Source organism: Rhinolophus sinicus, chromosome 17 (genome assembly GCF_057876585.1).
Source record: "Rhinolophus sinicus isolate RSI-liver-muscle chromosome 17, RSI-T2T, whole genome shotgun sequence".
Taxonomy (NCBI): Eukaryota; Metazoa; Chordata; class Mammalia; order Chiroptera; family Rhinolophidae; genus Rhinolophus; species Rhinolophus sinicus.
Window position 1 is genome coordinate 127,454,737 of NC_142517.1, and position 21,997 is coordinate 127,476,733.

Below are 21,997 nucleotides of genomic sequence, written 5' to 3' on the forward strand. Positions count from 1 at the left end.
ATGGGTGGACCTAGAGGGCAGTATGCTAAGTGAAATAAGTCAGACAGAGAAATTAAATACTGTATGATTTCAATTATATGTGGAATCTAAACAAAATAAACAGAAATACAAAACAGAAATAGACTCATTGATACAGAGAACAAACTGATGGTTACCAGATGGGAGGGGGCTTGGGAGACTGGGTGAGAAAAGTGAAGGAATTAAGAAGTATACTTTGGTAGTTATGAAATAGTCACGGGGATATAGAGTACAGTACAGGGAATATAGTCAATAATATTATAACACTATGTATATGACAACTGACAATTAAGTTCGCGAACTTATTGCAGCAATGTCGCTAACCATTTTTTATATCAAGGGATTACTCATTATGAATTTGTACCAACTGGACTAACAGTTAAGCAAGTTTACTATTTGGAAGTGCTGTAAAGGCTGCGTGAAAAAGTTAGACAAAAACCACCTGAACTTTTTGCAAACAATTCATGACAATGCACCAGCTCACACGGCACAGTCTGTGAGGGAGTTTTTAGCCGGTAAACAAATAACTGTATTAGAACACCCTCCCTACTCACCTGATCTGGCCCCCAGTGACTTCTTTCTTTACCCAAAGATAAAGGAAATATTGAAAGGAAGACATTTTGATGACATTCAGGACATCAAGGGTAATACAACGACAGCTCTGACGGCCATTCCAGAGAAAGAGTTCCAAAATTGCTTTGAAGTTGGACTAGGCACTGGTGTCGGTGCATAGCTTCCCAAGGGGAGTACTTCGAAGGTGACCACAGTGATATTCAGCAATGAGTATGTAGCACTTTTTCTAGGGTGAGTTCGCAGACTTCATTGTCGTAGTGCCAGGTGGGTACTGGACTAATCAGGGGGATCACTTCATAAATTATACAAATGTCTAACCACTATACCATACAACGGAAACTAATACAAAATCATGCTTGTGGGGGCGGAGCCCCAGAGAGTAGTTTCCAGGCTCTTGGCCTCACATAGACAGGTGCCTGGCTCAGGTAGTAAATGGCCATCAACTGTGATTGCACGGCCATCAGCTGTGGCTAGTTGGCCGTCAGCTGTAACCAGTGAGCCATTGGCCACAATATAACTGCTGTGGCTACGAGGAGGAGAGGAGAGAAGAGAGAAAGAATGGGGCTAGCAAGAAGATGGCGGCTGGGCTGGCAAGTGTGGATGGCGGTTTACGGACAGTGTGGATCCAGCCTCCAGTGAGAGTATAGTGCCGCCAGAGAGAATATAGTGGTATGACTCCCCTACCTATGGCTCCGTGGGTGTTCCTTTTTGGCCTCACCATATCCTGCGTTCTTATGAGGGGAGCGGGAGCAGAGACCCCGCGGGCCGCCCCGCATGACAAATGGCGCAGCGAGCAGAGTCTCCCGCATGACAAATGGCGCAGCGAGCAGGGTATGGTGCCGGCCAAGGTTCTCCGAAAGGTAGTGGAGCAGTTTGTGCGTATGAACACCCAGTCTGAGGAAGACCAGGAGGAGCAGCTGCCGGAGAGCTGGACCCCCGTGGAGGGGTGGGAGGACGTGGACGTTTCTCCCACCAGCACAGGAAAAGCCATGCAGCTGCTGGAGAGATGGAGCCCCGTGGAGAGGTGGAAAGATGTGGACGGTTCCCCAACCAGCACAGGCTGGAGAAAGCGAAGGTCGTTGCAGCCCTGTGGGCTGGGGAAGTTCCTGCTCAGGCAGCCCGGATGCAGGACTTGTAGTCCCAGGAGGTAACGCTTGCTGAGTCCTCCGTGGGAGATGAGGGTGAGGTCAAGGTCGTCCCTCACCCCCAGGACAGCCCTGGCGAATGACTATGGACTATGGGGAATTGCCTTCCATCCCTAATTTAATGGACCGCTTGACTGTTTGATTGGGAACTGTTGTTAGTGGAACTGGGGGATATTTGCTTTTGTCTCTTGACTGTCCGCCATTGAGAATATGTAAGCACCTTGATTGTGAGTCGCTGTTGTTCCAGCAGGGTACCCTGAGAGGCCCAGAGAGAGTGGCAGTGCCCTGAGAGCCCTGGCTGAGTCCAGGAAGTCTGGCTGAGCCCTGAAGGTACCCTGGCTGTGCCCAGGAAGTCGGGCTGTTCCCAGAGAGAGTGGCAGTGCCCTGAGAGCCCTGGCTGAGTCCAGGAAGTCTGGCTGAGCCCTGAAGGTACCCTGGCTGTGCCCAGGAAGTCGGGCTGTTCCTAGAGAGAGTGGCAGTGCCCTGAGAAACCCTGGCTGTGTCCGGGAAGACAGGTGGTACCCTAAGAAGTCCAGGAAGTCTGGCTGTGCCCAGGAGTACTGGTGGTGCCCTGAGAAACCCTGGCTGTGTCCGGGAAGACAGGTGGTACCCTAAGAAGTCCAGGAAGTCTGGCCGTGCCCAGAAGCACTGGTGGTGCCCTGAGAAACCCTGGCTGTGCCCAGAGAGCCTGGCTGTGTCCAGGATATTGCATTCACCCCCAGGCTCCTTGCACAGGTCCCCTCGCGGAAGACGCTTGTCGCGTAGATTGTGAGGCGAGAGTCTGTAGGGGTGGAGTGTGGGGGCAGAGCCCCAGAGAGTAGTTTCCAGGCTCTCGGCCTCACATAGACAGGTGCCTGGCTCAGGTAGTAAATGGCCATCAACTGTGATTGCACGGCCATCAGCTGTGGCTAGTTGGCCGTCAGCTGTAACCAGTGAGCCATTGGCCACAATATAACTGCTGTGGCTACGAGGAGGAGAGGAGAGAAGAGAGAAAGAATGGGGCTAGCAAGAAGATGGCGGCTGGGCTGGCAAGTGTGGATGGCGGTTTACGGACAGTGTGGATCCAGCCTCCAGTGAGAGTATAGTGCCGCCAGAGAGAATATAGTGGTATGACTCCCTTACCTATGGCTTCGTGGGTGTTCCTTTTTGGCCTCACCATATCCTGCGTTCTTATGAGGGGAGCGGGAGCAGAGACCCCGCGGGCCGCCCCGCATGACAAATGGCGCAGCGAGCAGAGTCTCCCGCATGACAATGCTGAATGTCAAACAATAATAAAATTAAATTTAAAACCCCTCCCTAAAAAATAAAATAATAAAAGAAATGTACCCATAGTGACATAGCTATAAAGTGGCAGAATTTTAAATTCAGGTCTGTCTGACTTCTACAACCTGGACACTTTCTTCTATTTCTCAAATGGTAGAAATGCGTAAGCAATAAATTAGTAAAGTGGCATTAACCTTCCAAACCTCAGACATGAGTGGTGAAGGGACTGTGTATGGAGGACTGTGCCAATGCTGGGGGGAAATCCAAGTTCTCTCTCTTTACAGCCGCGGCTGCCAACACACTGGATCCATGACTTCCCTCCAGGAAGCACGAGAAAGTTTCAGAACTTGAAGAAATGTGACAGCTGAGCTCAGTCATCAAGTAATGATCCTTAACAAGGAAATAAGGTCACTGCCTGCCTGCAAGACGAGAGAAGACCAGGAGACAGCAATCAGTGCTCCAGAATACGAGCTCCCACACTGGCTTACTGGTTTTTCATTGCTTTCCTGAAGATTCCCGAAGAAAAGCAATGCTTTTCCTGATACGGGGCTATGCCCGGGGCCCAGAGCAAAGCGGTGCCTGGCTGGAATTTGCATCCGCTGGCTTCACAGGTGACTCTGTGGGTTGGAGATGATGCTCATGAGTCCAAGGTTGCTGCTGTACTCGTTATCGTTCTGTGAAGAGAAACTCCACGATTCACAGCCTGCACTGCCAATCTCTTCCAGCTGTGTCACACATGCCTGTGTTGAACAAACACGAGGCTTCAGAGAGCCTGAGTGAGAGCCAGAGCATTACAGTTGACCCTTGAACAACGCAGGTTTGAACTGTGTGGGGCTACTTATATGCTTAGGATTCTTTCAGTAAGTACAGCTGGCCCTTTACATCTGCAGGATTCACATCCAGGGATTCAACTAACTGGATCGAAAGCAGTATTTTCACATTCCCAACTGCAGATTCCCAACCGTGGATCAAAAGTACTGTTCAATGCCCACTTGGTTGAATCTACAGATGCGAAGGGCCAACTGTAGAGTCAAAAGTTATAGGTGGCTTTTCTATTTTTTATTTTTTGGGGAACTGCCATGTTGTTTTCCATAGTGCCTGCACCAATTTACAATCCCAAAAACAGTGCACATGGGTTTGCTTTTCTCCCCATCCTCACCATATGACTCAGTGATCCCATCCCTGGGTATTTATCCGAAGAAATCCAAAACACTAGTTCTAAAAGATATATACACCCCTATATTTCCTGCAATAGCCAAGATATGGAAACAACTGAAATGCCCATCAATAGATGATTGGATAAAGAAATTGTGGTACATTTATACAATTGAGTATTACTCTGCCATAAAAGAGAATGAAATCTTATCATTTGCAATAATATGGATGGACCTAGAGGGTATTATACTAAGTGAAATAAGTCAGACTGAGAAAGACAAATACCATACAATCTCACTTATATGTGGAATCTAAAGAACAGAATAAACAAACAAAACAGAAATAGACTCATAGATACAGAGAACAAACTGATGATTGCTAGAAGGGATGGGGTTTAGGAGAATGGGTAAGAAAGGTGAAGGGATTAGGAAGTACAGATTGGTCATTACAAAATAGTCATGGGGATATGAAATACAGTGTGGGGAACATAGCCAATAATACTGTAAAAAAACTATGTATAGTGTCAGGTGGGTAGTAGACTTATCAGGAGGAATCACTTCATAAATTATATTACCACCTGATCATTATGCTGTACACCTGAAACTAACATAAAATGTCAACTATAATTTAAATGTCAACTATAATTTAAAAAATATATAGTCACAGAATAGAAAGTACAGCATAGGGAATATAGTCAATGGTATTGTAATAGCTATATACAGTGTCAGATGGGTAGTAGACTTGTGGAGGTTATCACTTTGTGAGTGTGTAAATGTCTAATCACCATGTTGTTTTTTATGCCTGAAATGAATAACTTAAAAAAAACTTATAGGTGGCTTTTTTACCTTGCCAGGATTGGCACCCCTAACCTCCATTGTTGTTCAAGGGTCAATGTATAAAAAATTGACAGCTGTGATTTTAAAATACTGAGACTTTTTGAAACATTCTGTAAACCCATGTAATAGCACACTCATAACTTCTCATCCTTCCCAAACCCACTATATGACAATAAAGTAACTGAAAAGAAATCCATTCATGGCAGCACTAGGAATAGAGAGAGGTGGACCACTGATGGATTGGAAATGTTTACAGCCTTCCAGAAGTTAAAAAAGGGATGGGATTGTCCCTGTCGATAAATAGATGAAAGAAGGCACATCTCAGAACATGCTGAAGAGAAAAATCCATGGTGGTGAGAGATGATTGATCTTCCCTTCAGATCTGTAGTTTTTCCATGATTTAGAGTATTAGTTTGTTATTGCTGCTGTAACAAATTACCACACACCCACTGTCTTAAAAGAACACCAGTTTATTATAATATAGTTTTGGAGCTTATACATGTCACGTGTGTCATATGGGGCTAAAATCAAAGGCTGTGTTCCTTCTGGAGGCTCCAGGGAGAAATCTGTTTCCATGCCTTTTGAGGCTTTTAGAGGCTGTCCACATTCCTTGGCTTATGGCCACATTAGTACTAAAAATGCTTCTGTTGTCACATTTTCTAGGACTCTGACCTTGCTGCCTACCTCTCATAAGAACCTTTGTGATCATATTGGGCCCCCTGGTTAATCTCCCCATCTCAAGATCCTTAACTTAATCACACTGAAAAGTCCTTTTCACTATGTAAATTAGCATATTCACAAATTCCAGGGATTAATATATGGACCCCTTTAGGGGCCGTTAGTCAGGTCACCACATTTGGTGAGGAGATACAGAGAGTGAAGTGAGACGCAGGATAAGAAATAAAGCTTTAGGTGCAAGACAGTTGAAAGCAGCTATAGAAGTTGGCTCCATACACTGCATTCAGAACAATTGGCAATAGGAAAGTTTACCCCAGAACAAAGCCGGATAAACACTCTCTAACAAAATTGAACAGTCTGCCAGGCAAAGTCTTGGGTTCTCATATGAAAAAGAAAGATCAAGGTGAACACAAAGAGCAACAATGATTTGAAGGATAAAACATAAAATAGAAAGCCTAGAAAAAGTTGACGAAAACTTCAGGTGATAAGGTAAAGAGACAAGGATAGAAAATGTGAATGAAATGGAAGATAAATCTAGAAAGGCCAACATCCTTCTAACAACAGGTGAGAAGGAAAAAAGAAAAAAAAACAGGGAAAAAGTTAAGGAGCATAATAAATAATCAACAAAATAAGAGAAGAAAATGTTCTTGAACTGAAGAGAGGTATGACTCTTCTTTTGAGGCCAGCTGAGTGCTGAGCAGGGAAAATAAAATTATTCACCTTGACACAGCCTCACAAAAATATATAACACCATGATGAGCAACTCAAAATTCTCCAAAGAGATTAAAGAGAAAAAGAAGAAACAAAAAACCTCACCTACCAGGGAATGCAAACCGGTTCTCCACAGCAACATTACCTAGAAGACAATGAGCCATGATTTCAAAACTCAGTAAAAAATTATAATATTGAATCTAAAATTTGAATCTGCCAACAAACTATCCCTATGAACAAAGGGAAAAATCAACACAGGTTGAGACAGGTTTCAGGAAGTTTGCTGGGAATGGGGGGCACTTAATGTAATGTACGTGGTAGGTACTGTCACAAATGAAGACGAAAGCAGGGAGTGGTGAGCTCACTGCTGCTAGGTCACTCAACACCCATTCCTATTCCCTTTTTGTGTGCCTAGGTGCAAAGGAGACAGGAAAAGCAGTATAGATTTTCCCAGCTCCCTGCTTTTGCTCACACTGTGCCTTCCGCTTAAAATAGCCTTCGTCTCTGACATCAGCTTCTTATCTCTGCCTAGGAAATCTTACCCAAGTTCAGGTTAAAATAGCTTGACCTGCTTGGAAGAGTAGTACAAAATTATGATTCAACATCTTAAATGTATAACCATTTGACCCAGCAATGGTATACCTCTGAATTTACAACAAAGAAGTATGTAAATGTTTAAGTGAAACATGAGGAATATATAAGGAAATATATAATAGCGGAAAAAAAAAAAAAAGGAAAGCAGTCCAAATATTCATCACTGGAGGGCTAGTCAAATGATTGATATGTTCCATAAAATGTTATACAGCTATTAAAAATGATATGGATGTCATATTGATTGATTGAAAATGTCTGGGACATACTTCATAAGTGATAGAGGTCTGTTACAGAAGGACAGATTGTGACTCAATAATATAAAATTAGGTGTATTTATCTGTGAATATATTCATACTTATTTACAAAGAGATTGATGGTGAAAGGAATTCCAAAACATTTTAACGACAGTTATCTTTGAACTTGTGAGATTTAATCTAGTTTAGTTTTATTTTCCCTTTTTTCATTTTTGTTACTATTTTAATTTTTACACAATTATATGTTATATTTCATAAACACAATAGTGCTTTTTTAAAAAAAACAATTGAATTTACACCTCTGTAAGTTCCAAGTTTCAGAATGTCAAATTATGTTAACTCAACTTAATAAAATAATAACTGGCATTTATTGATATTTACAATATACCCAGTACCATCCTAAGTACTTGTACATATATTAATTTACTTGTCTTCACAACAAAGTCATTAGGCAAATACAATTATTATCCAAATTTACAGTGAAGCAAATGAAGCATAGAAAGGTTATTTACTTTAGAAAACCAAACTGTGATACTTTAGAAAATTTTCAACAGCTTTGAAACAAAAAGAAAAACAAAAAAGTTTTCCATTTAACATCATTCACTCCATTATCTATAAGAATCAATTAACCAGGGCCTCTCATTCAATCTGTCATTCCCTAATCACTGTTTTTTAGCATGAAGGTTTAGCTCTTTTTCTATTCTTAACTATGTGCCCTCTCCCCACTATATTTTCTGCCACTTTCTAAAGCATAGCTATGATGAAGGCTTTCTAGTTGTATTGGTTATGTTAATGTACATGCACCAGTATCTGTGTGGTTATAAAAATCACTCTTAGCAAAAGTTCCTTTATGCTTCAACACCCAGAAGACAAAGAGAACATAATAAATGACTGGAAGTTTTACTGCTGAAAGTGTCGTCATACCGGAAAAAAAAAAAGCTCAACAATCACAACAACCCAACACTCGTGAACTTCACATTTCAGAGCACAAAATGGAAGAGATGTAATTACTGTGGTTAATTGGTTCCTGGGAAAATGTCACTGAGAATGAGAATTCATTAATATATCATTTCAATCACTGGAGACACCAGGTACTCTTACTCAGGGTCTGCTGTGTGGTATCAGTCCGGATGTCTTTCTCAGGGTCACTGCCCTCTTCGAAGGAGAAAATGTAAACATCAATTTGTATATTATGATTTGGAATGCATTCTCTACAGTTTTTGTAAAAAAAATATATATAAATTATCCAGCCAGGTAAATTTCTCCATGAATCAGGGAGAGCCATGTGAGATTTCTGTCTAAAAGCCTAAACTTCATGCATTAAGCAGGTATGTGAGTTTGATAAATGTAAATGCAGACAATTGAAAAATACTCTTTCTGGCTTCTTTATTAATGTTATTTTGAATCATCAAAAAACTGATGAGATTGAAAGGAAAACTGTTACATCAGGGTCATCTCACAGGTCATGTTTCCAGTTCAGAGAATTAAATCAGCCCTAGAAATTAAAACAGTTTAAGAAAAAGTCCTAAATGTATTTCAGCAATTTTTAACATCATCTCTTCTGCTCTTGTGTACTACAGTATTAATATAACTTCTAAATCTCCAAAATTTGAAAAGGGAATGAGAATAATGATGATGAAAGTAACAGAGGAGGAGAGAGGGAAAGGAGAAAGGGGGGATAGGAGGTGGCTCAGGCGGTTAGAGCTCCATGCTCCTAACTCCAAAGGCTGCCAGTTCGATTCCCTCATGAACTCTCAACCACAAGGTTGCCAGTTCAATTCCTCAAGTTCCGCAAGGGATGGTGGGCTCCGCCCCCTGCAACTAAGGTTGAATACAGCACCTTGAGCTGAGCTGCCTCCCGGATGGCTCAGTTGGTTGGCGCACATCCTCTCAACCACAAGATTGCGGTTTTGACTCCCGCAAGGGATGGTGGGCTGTGCCCCCTGCAACTAGCAATGGCAACCAGACTTGGAGCTGAGCTGCGCCCTCCACAACTAAGACTGAAAGGAAAACAACTTGACTTGGAAAAAAGTCCTGGAAGTACACACTGTTCCCCAATAAAGTCCTGTTCCCCTTCCCCCAATAAAAAAAAAATGAAGAGAAGGAGGAGGTGGTGGCGGTGGTGGCGGTGGTGGCGGTGGTGGCGGTGGTGGCGGTGGTGGTGGTGATAGTGGTGAAAATGATGCTGGTGGTAGTGATGATGATGATGATGATGACGATGACAGTGGTAAAGGTGTTGGGGAAGGATGGGTTAGCATTAGCCACAAGTATGCGTTTCTAGGTTCTTCAGGTACCTGAATATATTAAAAAGACAATCATTGGAACTAAAAAAAGAAACTACATTTCTACATCAGACATTTCTTCATTTTACTTTTCCATTTAGTTGTTATTTTTAGCAATCAATCTCCATATCACCTTCCATGAGAGATACTTCTAACATTTCCACACTTGTGGGCTTTCGATGGGGGGTTTTAGCCAAATATGTTTGTTGGAAGGGATTTTCTCACCAGAAGAGTGAAATTATCTCTTGCCCAGAAGACAATTGGGTATCTTAGAAGAAGTCAAACTTCCTCAGAGCTCAGCAATGGGCTGCTGAGAGCTAATAAACCAAACCTCAATTTTCTATGAAGATTTTTGAGATAAAGACAAAAATAAATTTATTGACCAAACAGCTAACAAAAAAGTCTCTGTGCTGAAAATTTTCTTCCTGAAAAGCATTTGCACTGTTCACACAAATCAGTATTTATTAACATGGAAAATTGATCTCGAAATGTTAACTGACAAAACAAACAGTTAGAAAATAGAATGTATAATACAATCATCACTCTGTTCACAGATATGACATGAATATATAGTTAATACAACCTGCTGTTCAATGATGTGTGTTTGTTAGTGTCACTTCTTTTTGCCTGGAACATGTTCTCTCTCTTCTCTTCCTCTCCTTTAGTTTCACTCACCTTTTACATTCCTGTCTGGAAGTAGAACTGTAAATGATTTCATATTCTTGGACTTTTTTGCTTTTCTGTATTTTTTCAAGATTTTTTTTTTGCAGTGAGCATGTGATGCTTTTGTGATGAGAAAAACACATTTTTATTCCTATATAAAGAAAGAGGATATTTTTTCTGGCTGTGGTTGGAATACTAAAACTGTAAATGGAATGTTTATATGCAGAAGGCAATGAAACCTGAAAATACAGTCCTGACCTCTCTGCTAGGGCTGAACCTACAGCAGCGAAGGAGCTCTCAGGGAAAAAAAATAAAATAAAATAATATATATATATATATATATATATATATATATATATATATATATATATATATATATATAACATGAAGTGTTGAAGAAGAAACATTTCTAAGGGTCAGGGAAAGGGGTCTGAAGAAGACAGAGTTCATTGCAACTCAACAAACACTTATTTATCACCTGCTCTGTTCCAAGTATTAAGCTCACAGCAAAATAGAAAATCAGAACATGGATGGAACTAGGGTTTCCAGGTGGGAATTCCCGCCTCTTCTCAGGAATTGTTTTCACTTTCCCATTCCTGAATCCCGAAATATAAACTGTTTTCTCTTCTCCACGATGAATTGTTTCCACAAAGTGACGACCGATACTACCAACCACCTGGGTTCAAGCAGCCAATTTTCCTGATTTCCCAACCAACTTTTCTTGGGATTTGGGGATGGAAAAGTGAAAAAAATTCATGAGAACAGGTGGGAATTCCCACCTGGAAACCCTGGCGATAAATAGGAAAAATGTCTAAGAGATACATTGTGAGTAGTACGTTTATTTCCCATTGTGGGTATTACTGGGTTCAAGGAGCCGATTTTCCGGATTTCCTGACCAACCTTTCTCAGGATTCGGGAATGGGAAAGCAAAAGAAATTCCTGAGAATGGGCAGGAATTCCCGCCTGGAAACCCTAGATGGAACCAAGAGCCCAACAGGAGAGAGAGAGATGGGAACATATGGTATCAATGCAGTGGGAAGTGTTCTGAGGAGGTGGGCACTGGCTTCCATAAAACCCCAGAGAAGAGGCCTGGAAGGGTAGGCTCCTCAGAGATACGGATGTAAATGGTGAGTGAAACTAAAGGAGAGGAAGAGGAGAGAGAGAATGTGTTCCAGGCAAAAAGGAATGTCCCTAATGAGCACACATCAGTGAACAGCAAGCTGTGTTTGTGGAGAAGTGCACAGGGTGGGACGTGGGGTATGTGGATAGTGCTAGAGTAATTAGCAAGGCAGACAAGGCTGGTAATGTGGGGAGGCCCCACCCCTTAACTTGTAGGGATGGAAATCCACTTACGGGTTTGAAGTAGGTTGACACTGCTGAGCCCTGTGCTCCCAGAAAATAGTGACAGGTAAGAAACACCCCACCCTTTTGTGTTCCGGAAATGGCTTACAAAAAAGAACCACTCTCCCCACGTGACTTAAGCAAGAAATGCCATCCACTTTTTGTCATGCCTCCTGAAAGACCATGGGTGCCTCCATTGTTTACCTGTGACAAGACTGAACACAGACCTTTCTTCTTTTGCCTGAACCTGTTGCAAGTCCAGGCACAGACTGTATTAGTTTCCTAGGGTTGCTGTAACCAAGTGCCACAAATTGGAGGGCTTAACACAACAGAAATGTATTGTCTCACAGTTCTGGAGGCTGGAAGCCTGAAATCAAGGTGCTGATAGGGCCGTGCATGCTAAATGCTGTAGGGGAGAATCTGTTTTATGACTCTAGCTTCTCGTTCCAGGTAACACTTGGCATTCCTTGGCTCGCAGCTGCATAACTACTCTCTGCCTCTGTGGTCACATGACATTCTTCTCCTTGTGTGCCTCTGTTTTCACCTCTTCTTATAAGGATACTTGTCATATCAGATTAAGGCCTACCCTAATGATCTCATCTTAATTTGATTACATCAGCAAAGACTGTTTCTAAACAAGGTCACATTCACCAACACTGGGGCTTAGGACTTTAACATATCTTTTGGGGAGACACACATCAATCCATAGCACAGACCCTTCAACTGCCCATTCTTTAGCTCATGAATGACTAGAGCTGCTTGTCCCCATGAATCTAGCTAGCTACAGAAAAGAAAGCGAAAACAAAACAAAGCAGCAAAACATTTTCTGGGTAGATAACTGAGTGAGGCTTCTCTGCTTACAAAACAGTCCCAACTATAAACCACCCCATGTGCAACATGCTTACCCCTCCCTGTGAAATCTAAGGTAAATCTACTCCGCTGAGACACTCTGCTCTCTGGATCTGGGTGCTCTCCTTATTGCAACACGTTGAATAAAATCAATCTCCTTATTTGTTCAGTTTTTGTCTTGGACAGTGGGCAGGGTGTCATGGTCAAATTCTCTCACGTATTTTGAATAATAACTGACAGGAGGGCCATGTCAATGAGGGCCCATAAGAGATGCTTGGGTGGCACATGCTGCAGAGAATATTGGGGTGCTCAGCTCAGATACTGCCACAGGACCACTGAACTCACACCCTGCTTGCTGAGAACATGAGCTGCTGACAGCTGTCAGGGATGCTGAGACAGGTCTCTGGCTGGGAATTGCCTCAGCTGTTTCACTGTTTGTACTTTGCAGACTAGAGAGATGTGACAGGATAATATATGTGTGGTTTCTCACTTCTAACTATAGGTATTTTCCTTCCTCACCCTCCAGCAAATACAAAAAGTGAGTCAGGCCTGGTGTTGCCTGTCTTGTGTGCTTTTGTGTTGCAGGGAGTGGAAGTTGAGAGGCTCCCTTTCCCCATCCTGCCCTTTTGGCTCATTGAAGCAATTAGGCTGAACGGACTCGGAGCAATGGAGTGGGGTTAGGCGGGGCATATGGAAGCAGCCATATTAAAAGAGGGTCGTTCCAAAAGAGCCGAGAAAGTAGACAAGGTTTTGCAACCCTTTAAGGAGAGATACCAGAGTTGGCTCAGGGCTGCTGGGGAGAACATTAAAAGAGGTGGCCTTGGGAACATTAGCCAGAGAAGGCATGCCAGCGTTCAGCAGGGAAGCGATAAAGCCACCTACCTTCAACTGGATGACATAAGTTTGAACAGTGAGCGTCTTCGTCATCACGATGATGGGCTACAGTCCACCCTCACTCCCCTGGGCTTGTGTATCTGCACAGAAATGGAGCAGCTTCCAAACAGGACTGAGATCTCATTTTTCACCCTCTAGAGAGTTAAAGCTCAAAGTCAGAATAAATTTGACTTAAAAAACAGGGTATTTCTTGTCCCCCAAGAGTATGGATCAAATTTATCATTGCAATCGATGCAAACGCAAGTCAGCCAGACAACAGTATAAGAATAAGGCAGCTACTGATTGCTGACTTGAGCAGCAGTGTAGCCCCAAGCTCCAGCTCAAAGATCATAAGTAAAGCCCTCAGGACTTCCACATTTCTAGGAACCACGGTGGGTCACCTCTCCCAAAGTCCTGCAAACAAAAACACCTCCTCTTTCCTCCTTGTTCCTCATTTCTTTTGCAAACAGGAAATTAAACTGCCGTCTCTGGGTCCAAGCTCACTTAAGTCCAGTTACACAAGTACAGGTGCATAGGTCTTTCCTGCCCCCAAGGGAAGTGGAAAGAAGGAATGTGTCCCTCATTCCAGAAATCCCCTCAGTGGAATCTCTGAAGATTTAAGACATACTCTCAAACCTATGTGTCAAGCATAAACCAATGAGCACATGTCAGTTGGCTGGCTGCTGGAAAGGCTCAGAGAAGAAGGAAAAGTATGAGCCTTTTGCCAGAAAACCTGCTAGAGTAATGGGATATTCCTTTTTTCATTGGCTTTGACTCCTGCTGAAGTCCTATCTCAAGGCTTTCACAGTGAGTTCCTATCCTCCTCTCATCCTTGTCATCGGCCATCTCCTCCCTCCTGCCAGGTGAGGTCAATAAGACTCCCAAACACACTTCTGGCCTATCCCATCCCATGCTCCCCTCTTCCACTGTCTTTCTGAATTCCCCATCCTGCTCTCCCCACCTGTCTGTAATTGCCTTACTGGCCTTCAATAAAGCTCTGCGTCATCTCCCTTCTAAGCCCCTGGACAGGATAATAGGACATCTACAGCTTTCCAGTCACTCTCAGTTATATGAAGAGTCTCATCTGAATCATTTAGACTCACTTTTCAGGAGCTGGAAAGTCCTGCCCAATACAAATCAAAATCCAATCTCACATGCAATGTAAAGACTTTCCCCTCTCCCAGTTCAGGCCTGACCTATAGTTTAGAGAGAGAAAGAGCCTGGTCTGTTTCTTCATTGCCTCTTCCCATGCTCCATCTTTCTCTACCTGGTCTTGCTTCCTCCTCAAGAGTTGGCATGGATGAGGCATGAGACAAGGGGAACACTTACATAACTAGCACTGTTCCCCTTCATCAAAACACCCTTGATGTGACTGGTGTTCCATATTGGGGCTACATATGGGTTGGGGGTGACCCCAGGGGACCTCTCAGCTGCATAATTCGTGGACAAGAGGATAAGCTCCTCACTGACTTCCTGTAATCTCCCCGCCTCCCCTCTTGCCCCTTCATGCACCCCACAGCTTTCCATGGCTCAGAGTCCTCCCTGGGAGGCCACCCTCTTCAGTCTGCCTCTGTGTTCTTCCACCCCACCCACCTGTTCCACAGGAAACTGATCAATCCTTGTTAGAACAAGTGCTGGAAATGCAGGCAGCCCCACGGCCCTGACAGCACAGGCAGCTCCCACCCACCACCACCTTCCAAATTTCCTCTGGAAGATGTAGGTACCCTTCTGGGGACTTGTGCCAAGTTCTCCCAAGAAGTCCCCCCATCCATGTTTCTGTGCTGGGGGAGCCCCAGAGTGGGTCTACAGCTTTAACTGCTCAGCAAGCATCAAATCCAAGAGTGAGCTGCCAGGCTTTCTTCTCTCTTGGGGGAGGGTGGACTACCCAACCTTCCTCTACATGGGAGAGAAAACATCCACCACTTTCACTTGTCAGACCACTTACCATTAAAAATCCCAGCAAGGACCTCCTCTCGCTTTTATAAATTGGTGGGGGGGGGGGAAGCACAGAAGTGAGGAGTAGGCAATGAGGATCGTAGGATGTGCTGGATGCCTCTATGTAAGCCCCGTCTGGGTCTGGCAGCTCCTTGGCCAGCTCTTATGACTGTCGGAGTATTAGGTCACGCTGTTTGCAGTGTTGAGGTTTCTGTAGAAAATCTGATACAACAGGAAAAGTTTTGTATGTGATTCTGCCACATAGTGGAATGCTCCCCTTCCTTCGAAGCTCCACACCAGCCCCCAAACCCACTAAGAAGCCTTTCTGCTTGACAGTGCTGGCCCTCACCCAGGCTTCTTTTCTGGAATATCCAATGCACTTAATGTCAGAACAACACATTCTGATGAGTAAATATATTCTGTCTCATGTTGGTCTCTTGTTTCTCCAAGTTGGTCCCAATTGCACGGCAGACTCTTTGAAGGTGGAGACTGTGCTTTATACTTACATTGTATCCCCTATGGCTTTTCCCCCTTTGCTGCCAACATAAAGGTGCTCAGTACATATTTGAAGTGAACTGAATTGAATTTTCAATCAGACACACGCTGGATGGAGAGAGCCTCAATGTGGTTAGGGGTGCAGGACGCAGAGCAGAAAGAAATTACATACACAATTTCTTTCTGATATTTAGGTGTTGTAAAATTGAAGAGGGACTTTGTAAAGATAACATATGTTGCTGTTCCTCGGAGTTGGATGATGTGGTTTATACATCTCTGGGAATAATAACCTGGGCTCAGGATCCAATGTATTGAATTAATTTGCATCGGCAGCAGGCCTGGGTTTTGAGCCTGTGAGAGGCGAATGATAGAAGGAGCTGGGATTTGGGCTCTTTTCCCACCTCAGCTTAAACCCCCTCCCACCCAGAAGGCTTGGTGCCTAGACAGGAGTGGCAGAGGCTCAGATATGGCAGGAAATCCCTGTGGGACCAGGTACTGTGGGTTAAATGGACATGTCCCCTATCTCCTCTCCTCTCCTCTCCTCTCCTCTCCTCTCCTCTCCTCTCCTCTCCTCTCCTCTCCTCTCCTCTCCTCTCCTCTCCTCTCCTCTCCTCTCCTCTCCTCTCCTCTCCTCTCCTCTCCTCTCCTCTCCTCTCCTCTCCTCTCCTCTCCTCTCCTCTCCTCTCCTCTCCTCTCCTCTTCTCTCTCTCTCTCTCTCTCTCTCTCTCTCTCTCTCACACACACACACAGAGGCATGTACACATTTATAGTGCATGAGGAGGGAGTTACTTGCCAAAATACAAGTAAACAATACAGACTGAGCTAGTTCTTAGTCTCTCTTCTTTACCTTTGCACACCTTCTCCACCGACAGCGAATATTTTCAAGAAAGATTGTAATACTACCCAGCACCATCCAAGTGCACATTAATACGTCTAACTGTAATACGTCTAACTTGGATAAGAAAGAGCAACCCAAGGTCTTGGACCCCACCAGCTAACAAATTCAGAACTACTTGCATTAAGATTAACACCCCAAACGATATGCCTGTGGTCCCACAGGCTAGAGCAGGAAATCAGACTTAACGCATTCCTCCCCTGCCCTTTCCTATATATGATGGAAACCCTATGTAATATGCTGTCAGTTGCTTCCGAAGCTGGTGCAGTAGCAGTCCTCAGCCTCGCAGGCATCCCACTTCCTCCCTCGAATCTGGGAGTCAGTGCCAAGGCCTCATCTGCATTTCATCTGCTTGCCGGCTCTTTCTTCCCTGCAAGGTGACAGCAGCCATGCTCTCCTGGACCTATGAGAGCAGGAGGTCCCCCTACCACCGCCAATGACTTTTCTCCCCCTGATGCCTCTCCTATATTTCTCCCAGGAGCTCAAAAGTTACTTGAGGGTGATAAGGATAGAGTATACAAGTGAAATGAATTTAGTTCCCGTTGTGGGTCATTCAAAGCTGATTCGTCATTCTGAGGTAGCAGCCAAGAGAAGCAGGGCCAGAGAAGAGGCATTGCGAGCTTTCCTCAACACGTTGAGTCCAGTTAGCACCCTCCAAGAATGGCTCTAAGAGTCAAATTTTAATCACAGGCAGTGGAGATATTTGGGGCACATGAGTTGTATCTCTGCTTGGTCCTCTGGCTAATGGCATTGTGTTCTCAATGTAATAATTCTTTTTATGTGGCAATGAGTTGGAAAAAGGGATGCTGAGCAAAGGAGTCCATATATTTCACCATACCTCGAATTACTACAATGAATTGCTACATTACTCACCTTTGCACTGGGCATTAATCACAAAAACAAAAACTGCAGAGCCAGGGAATTAGAGAGGATGTGCTATTTCAACCCACACCCTGTGCCAAGTGCATGCAGCTGCGATGAAGGTCTGCAAAGCTCCCCCTTCCCATCTGCTTTTAAACAATTAGTATAGTGGCTTGTGAGGAAAAGTCACAGTGGGGATTGAGACAGAGCTGGACCCTTCGTCATCTGTGAGGGCCATCTGCCTGCAAAGGGCTTGCCAGATCTCCGCTGGGTCCTAGTGCTTGCCATCAATGTGCCTTTACCGGCTCACACCTGATTTTGCTAAACTCTTCAGAACATAAAATATTAAAAACTTCCATACTGTGGAATATGATATATCTGGGGGAAAAAGAACCATAACAAATATTTATTTTATGTCACAGATAAAGGTAAATTATTAAGATAAAAAGCAAGTTGCTAAGAGATATAAATATGATCTCATACACTATATATATAACTATGTGTATGTTTTAAGACTATATATTAAGTAATAGTATTCTGTTTTCCACCAGCTTATGAAAGACAGGATCAAACTTAAATCTAAGTAGGCTTACAGAAAATAAAGGCATACTATGTCTAGAACAATGGAGTTTGGGGCTAGGACATCCCTTTAACATGACTTCCTGAAGTGCTGTTCCACCCCCAGTTGTGTCATAGTTCTGGGGTCTTACATAAGTCAGGGAAACAGAGTAGAGGCGTGCGGAGAAAGTTCCCTGCCCATACTGGCTCCACAAGCCATCAATGCTCTGCTGTCATGGTCCCTTCAGCTCCAGGGGCTTCTATACTCTGGGCAAGCGACTCTGCCCTGGGTCCCTCTCCTTCAGTCGTGACACGTCCTGCAGTCATTTCTCTCTGAATCTTTCCAAATCCCTACCTCTCTGCTAGGGAACAGGGCCTGTTTTTTTAGGACTTTAGCACAAATAGACCTCTGTTCTCCCTTTTCCACATCTTTCTTGGTCTGGAGGTTAAAATTTACCCCAGAAGTAAACTATTATATAAAGAATGTGCAAAGTTAAAAAAGAAAATGTGTGGAGAATACCCACCTCCCCACTTGTCAATTAAAGGTAAACAGTGGCATTTTGCTCATGCTTAACCAAGATTGTTTTCAAACACTGTTAAAATGTAATAGACTTAACTCCAAAGATTGACTTTTAATAGATGCTCAAAAAATTTGTTAGTGTTTGGGAAAAAATGCTTAAACAAAGGAAATCTTTTTTTACATCAAACAAGTTTGAAGAGCCCCATATTGCAGCATTCTATAAAATAAAAAAGTCAAAGAGCTGATCTTGTTTCATTTATTTAAAAGAAAAAACAATTGTATTGAGATGTAATTTACATACCATGTGATTCACCCATTTTGTGTGCAACATTCAACAATTTTTAGTAAATTTACCAAATTCTTTGACCATCACCATAATCGAACATGTTTCAGGACATTTCCATCACCCCAGTAAGATTCCTTGGAACATGTTCAGTCATTCCCAGTTACCACTCCAAGCCCCAGGCAACCCCAGAAGTCCCCCCAGAAATACTTTATTTCTTCTATTGCCTCCGCAGACTCTCCAGGTTCTATCAAAGTTTAGGGGTTTAGAAACAAAAACCAGGAATTCTTAACAGGCTACTTCACATTCCAACATGCCACTCATCTACTCCTGTGGGAAGCTATGCACTGACGCCAGCACCTAGTCCACCCTTCAAAGCAATTTTGGAACTCTATCTGGAATGGCCATCAGAGCCGTTGTCATATTACCCTTGATGTCCTGAATGTTATCAAAATGCCTTCCTTTCAATATTTCCTTTATCTTCAGGTAAAGAAAGAAGTCATTGGGGTCCAGATCAGATGAGTAGGGAGAGTGTTCCAATACAGTCATTGTTTACTGGCTAAAAACTCCCTCACAGACAGTGCCCTGTGAGCTGGTGCATTGTAGTGATGCAAGAGCCATGAATTGTTAGCGAAAAGTTCACGTCGTCTAACTTTTTCATGCAGCCTTTTCAGCACTTCCAAGTAGTAAACTTGGTTAACTGTTTGTCCAATTGGTACATATTCATAATGAGTAAGCCCTCTGATATCAAAAAAGGTTAACAACATCGTTGCAACAAGTTTGTGAACTTAATTGTCAGACCTCGTAAGCACAATAGAAAATTATAGAAGAATTTGGAAATTTCAAATAAAAACTTACAGAAATAGCTGTATGTTTATTATAGCCATGAAAGAATGTGAATTGTGGAATGTCATTTGTTGTTAAAATTGCTGTTTCCAAAACACTGGTAGTAATGCTGATCACCACCATCATTGTAGGGCAAACCCTGAGAATTTGTCATGCAGCAGGCACTGTTCAAAGCCCCTAACATACTAGTTTACTTAATCCTCACCAAAACATTAAGAGATGGGCATTGTAATTATCATCATTTTACAATTAAAAATTATAATAACTCGGCTAAGCGGGAGCTTCAGCACTCTAAGGGTGGACAGCAGCCTGTTTCGCCCACTACCTCCCTGTCGTGGCAAGCATCTGCCCCTTTTCCCTTTTCCATTCAAAGTCCACAGTCCTTTGCCTGCCTCCACCCTGAAATCTGGTTGTTATTTTCTAATGGGAAAAGAGGGAAAGATGGAGAAGGAGAAGGAGGTTGAGGGAAAAGAGAAGAAGAGATCATTTGGAAATGAAAGTTGCCTGGTAGCTGCCCGTGCGTGGTCCCTGAGGCTGGGACTGAGGCTATATTTGTTGGAAGGTGAAGCCAGCTGCTGGAGGACCTTATGTGACATGATGCCTTCTGGTGCTCTGCGCACCAGCATAACAGAAAATCTGCTACCTGGCCTTGAGGGAAGCTTCTCTCTTGTCACCTGCACGCATTGCTCAGCCCTAGAAAGGCTGCTGCTTCTTGAACCCTGGGAAGAAGCACCCTTGGCAGGGTCATCAGCAGCATCTGTAGGTGATCCAGTGGAGGAAAGTGATCAATAAGAATTGGTGCAGGAAAAGAGAAGCCTAGTCACTGTGTCATAGAGCCTTTGGATCTGATGCTTTGTGCACACACTGGAAGAGTTCACATGGTGCAAAACAAATGCTCCAATGTACAGAGGAGGAGATCGTGCTTGAATAGTAGGAGAGCGGTGTTGACGTGACTTCTCCACACAGGCTGGGGAGGGTGACATTTGTAGCACAATGACTGTCCTTACTTTCAGTTCTCAGCTCCACTCTGTAAGCTGGATGTTGAAAACTGGGAGAGGTGACCAAACTGAAAGAATATCCAGGTAAGAGATTATCAAAGGCACTTGGAACCTTCAACCTAAAATAGGGAGGACCTGATAATTCTCTGTGAATATTTGAAGGGCTGCCTGGTAGAAGATTGATTTAATTTTTTCACTAATTTCATAGAAGAAATAGGGTCTTTGGAAGAGTTTATGGGGACACAGTTTTCAGCTCAGGATGAAAAAATTGTTCTGATAATTCCAGCTGCCCAATAAAGAAATGGGCTGCCCATTGCAGGATGTGTTAAAGCTATTATATAAGAAAATAGCTCAATGTTCGTGATTACCCAGATGTGATTATACATTGCCTGAGAGGTGGATTGAATGACTGCTCCACTGTTTCCAATGCTCAGATTTAAAATTCAAATATATCAGAATCTTTATGCCCAATTCTTAAGGATTCTGACCCAGGGTTTTGTTTTCGTATCTATAAAAGCCATTGATTAAATTCAAAGATTCATTGATCCTTTAAAAAGCCTTCACATAAATGAGGCATAATGAAGAATAGGATGGTATAATGAAGAGAAGAGCAAAGCAGGAAATTAATAATCTGGGTTCTGTTCCAGTGAGTTGCACAGAGTTACTGTGTGCACTTAAGAAAAATTACTTGGGCTCTCTGAGCATCAGCTTCCTCATCTGTAAAATGGGTATCATTGTGAAGAAGAAAAACTCCTCGGGTATAGATCAAATGAAATCCAAGCCATTGGTGCATTCTGAGTGGTCCCCAAAAGTCAGCACTGGCCCTTGCTAAGCTGTGGGACAGGCAACAGTTCCTCCTCGATGTTCTTACTTGTTCTTTTTCAGTCATTTCCACACTTCAGCTGCATCATTCCTCTCAGAGTCTTGTGCCCTGTCACTGCCACTTCTTCTCTGTATCAGAGGAAAACAATCTGGAGAAATCCTGCAGAGAAAGGCATTAGAAATGTTAATGTGTTTATCCTTGCAGCAAAGTTAAGGTTTTAATAACAATCATCCTTGAGAGAAGAGAGTGCTGAAGCCAGTGCTTAGGAGCACGAACTCCATGGCACCCCAACATAGGGCTTATATTTGGACGAGGAGTCTTCCTGACACAGCTCAAATCATCCAAGCAGATGGCTTAAAAAGAAAATAATGTCAAGCCCAGAGATTTTTTTTGTTCCCTTCTTCACCAAAGGGAATCAGCTTCAAATTGAAGAGTGATTGAATGGAGCGGCACCAAGCATCATCCCCTGATAAATGCAGCTGCAGGAGCCAGCCTAAGAAATGTGATTTTCCAGCCTGCATGGCCAAAGCTGTTATCATCTAAGATAT